This window comes from Lissotriton vulgaris, chromosome 8 (assembly GCF_964263255.1).
Source record: "Lissotriton vulgaris chromosome 8, aLisVul1.2, whole genome shotgun sequence".
NCBI classification, from domain to species: Eukaryota; Metazoa; Chordata; class Amphibia; order Caudata; family Salamandridae; genus Lissotriton; species Lissotriton vulgaris.
In genome coordinates this window covers 56,721,455-56,725,404 of record NC_141696.1, presented here as the reverse complement: position 1 = coordinate 56,725,404, position 3,950 = coordinate 56,721,455, and positions in this window count along the sequence as shown.

Sequence of the window (3,950 nt, the reverse complement as noted above, 5' to 3'; positions counted from 1 at the left end):
CAAGCTAAAGCACTGCTACCGTAATTGAAACCAAAAGTAAACAAAGAGGGGAAAAAGTGCCCGGCAGACGTTTTTTCCTTTTATTTATTTATTTACTTTTGTTGGGGCACCCGCGGGGGTGCCCCATTGTAACAAAAGTAAGTAAACCGGGCAGTAAAATAAAACACGTAATCAGTTCGGGGGCCCCCGCATGGGTGCCCCATTGTAACGAAAGTAAGTAAACCGGGCAGTAAAATAAAACACGTAATCAGTTCGGGGGCCCCCGCACGGGTGCCCCATTGTAACGAAAGTAAGTAAACCGGGCAGTAAAATAAAAAACGTAATCAGTTCGCCCATTTCTAAGATGCTATCACAAGATGGAGAAGCAGTGGTTTAGCTGTTAGAGCTGCGGACGTGAGACCTGGGGGCCAGTGTTCGTGCCTCGGCATGGCTCAACATTTGTTAAGTGTATGCAAATTACGATCATAAATAAACACAGGGCCCGGGAGAAAAGAAAGTCACACACACACACTTACCAACAATGTCCAAGAAACATTGTTAACATGCGCCCCCAAACATATTCAATAAACAAATCTTAAAGTGTAATGACAAAAAGACGGCCGCAAACATTTCAAGTCTGCCAATGTAATGAGCTTTCCTGGAGAAACTGAAACTGACAATAACGCTTGCCTTTAAGAAACAATGGGATTATGTATAAAAAGAGGACATACTAAAACAATTATTTGAACCGCACATCAATTTCATGTTGGACGGTGGAAAACCCGACCGAGTAATCTATTAACCCATTCCTTTGGCCGGTGTACTTAACACCAAAAACACACGTAAAGCGGCAGAGGTGCGACACGGCAGGCAGGGGAGGAGAGGAGGAGGAGGAGGGGGGAGGAGAGTAGGAGGAGGAGGGGGGAGGAGAGTAGGGGAGGCACGGCCTAGCGGCCGTGCAATCAAGAAGTGAGGGGGCGGAGCTGGGGAGGCTGTAAGAGAGAGAGTAGGCAAGGCAGGCGGCTGGGGGCATGTGCACGCGCTTTTAAGCTCAATGCGCATGCGCATTGAGCTTAAAAGTCACGGGCACTGCAAGGAATCGCCACGATTCCTTGCAAGTTGGATAAAGAGTGGATAAGCCCCCATAGTCTCGCTTGCTCGATGCGCATGCGCATCGACAGGCGAGACCTAAAAAACAAGCAATTTGGCGATCAACAAGCAGAAGAGTACACAGTAATATTAATCATTACATTAGTGTGCCTCGCAGTCTGCCCCTCAGCGTTTTAGCAGAGCCGTAGGAGCTGCCACCACCTACCACTACCGCTTCGCGCTTCAGTCTATCTGCCGAGATATAGTCTAGCCCCTCCTCCAGCTAGACCGCAACCTCTGGTCCTGCCGGGCTCCAGGGACTGACTCAAGATGGCACCCTGCCCTCCACGCAAACAGCAATGCAGCCGCGATGGACCGGGGCAGGGGGAGCACAATTCACAACAGGTAGGTAATGGAAATGTCAATTGATGTTGCAGCAGCAATTAGATTATTAAAACAGTGGTTTTTAAAATGCGAGTGGGAAATGATAAAAACGAGCAATTTGGCGATCAATAAGCAGAAGAGTACACAGTAATATTAATCATTACATTAGCGTGCCTCGCAGACTGCCCCTCAGCGTTTTAGCAGAGCCGTAGGAGCTGCCACCACCTACCACTACCGCTTCGCGCTTCAGTCTATCTGCCGAGATATAGTCTAGCCCCTCCTCCAGCTAGACCGCAACCTCTGGTCCTGCCGGGCTCGGGGACTGACTCAAGATGGCGCCCTGCCCTCCACGCAAACGGCAATGCAGCCGCAATAGACCGGGGCAGGGGTAGCACAATTCACAACAGGTAGGTAATGGAAATGTCAATTGATGTTGCAGCAGCAATTAGATTATTAAAACAGTGGTTTTTAAAATGCGAGTGGGAAATGATAAAAACGAGCAATTTGGCGATCAATAAGCAGAAGAGTACACAGTAATATTAATCATTACATTAGCGTGCCTCGCAGACTGCCCCTCAGCGTTTTAGCAGAGCCGTAGGAGCTGCCACCACCTACCACTACCGCTTCGCGCTTCAGTCTATCTGCCGAGATATAGTCTAGCCCCTCCTCCAGCTAGACCGCAACCTCTGGTCCTGCCGGGCTCGGGGACTGACTCAAGATGGCGCCCTGCCCTCCACGCAAACGGCAATGCAGCCGCGATAGACCGGGGCAGGGGGAGCACAATTCACAACAGGTAGGTAATGGAAATGTCAATTGATGTTGCAGCAGCAATTAGATTATTAAAACAGTGGTTTTTAAAATGCGAGTGGGAAATGATAAAAACGAGCAATTTGGCGATCAATAAGCAGAAGAGTACACAGTAATATTAATTACATTAGCATGCCTCCAGTCTGCCCCTCAACGTTTTAGCAGAGCCGTAGGAGCTGCCACCACCTACCACTGCCCGGAGGCTGCAGAAGGAATGGCCTACACACACAAGGGTGGTGGTTCAATGCCGGAGCGAGGCAAACAAGTTCCTGGGCTGGACGGACTCACTGAAGGGTCGAACCCCTCTATGGCTCGGGACCAGTTAACAGAGGTGACTCAACTGACCGGTTTCAGGGGATGGAAACTCATTGGCATGGAGTATTTGGGGACGTTTGGAAAGGGACCACCCCGATCCTTTCCTTACCTCAAAAAGGAATATGACCTTCACGACTCACAACACTATCAGTACATAGACCTCATTCACATACGAAGTGACACATCTTTCCCGGAGTATTCCCCGATGGAGGATACATTGCTTCTGGATCCTATATTAGAAAAGCCCACATCATCCATATACCGTAAACTCATAAAGAATATGCAGGACCAGTTAGTGGCTCTTTGGGCGGTGTGGGTCCTGAACCTCGGTACCCTAGACGACGACGACTGGCAAGACGCCATACAGAGACAGCGTGAAATAGCAATTCGTTCAAGGTTCAGGTTGGTGCCGCTCAAATTTTTACATCGCATTCACTACCCTCGTACACAACTATATGCCTGGGGAAGGAGTCAGTCGGCCTTTTGTGTGCAGGGTTGTCAAGGGGAGGGCACCTTTTACCACATATTATGGGAGTGCCCTGAGATAGTTCCCTTCTGGATCAGGGTCACAGAAACTATGTCGGCTGTAGTGGGTACAGCGGTCCCAATGGACCCCAAGTGGTTGTTGTTAATGATCAAGGGTGACACTGATTGGTCCAAGTATATGGATATCTGGCTGCCAATGGCAGCGGGTGTAGCGAAAAGGAACATTGCCAGTGGGTGGAGGTCACAGACACCTCGGCAATGGGAACAGTGGAGGCGAGACCTTGACTGGTGCCAGAGGGCCGAAGAAACTATTTATAAGAGTAAGGGCTGCACTAAGAAATGGAGGAAAATCTGGGGGCCTTGGCTGAAATACAGGGAGACAGAGCGAGAGCCTGGGGCATAAATACAGCACTTGGATGTCCCACTTGTGTCCTCAAATGTTTTAATCTGTATATCACACTGCAATTCCCTGGCATGCTGTTGAACACTGTCCGCCATAGTATGGTTCTAGGAGCTATGTTAATAAAAAGAGTTTTTAAAAAAAGCCAATGGGGGAAATATGGTCTCCCGATTTATTTCTTCAAAGTCTCCCACTTTGTTGTTCTAAAATGTTGGCATGTATAAAAGTGCCCTCCTACCAAACGACAAGTACCATAATGCAAATTTTGGTTGAACTACTCACTAGAGTTTTTCAATCATTTCTTCACATACCGTTTTGTGTAAGGTACAGCAGAGTGGGTCTTTAATAAGGTGAGTGTGTATAGCTCATTGACAAGAAACAATGCGTCAGAAGGGGGCAGAGGTCGCACTCGCTTGGTATTTCATGATGGCGGCATCCATGACAGCCAGGGGGAACTCGGTAGGCTAGTGCTAGTGGTGGTCATCTTTGA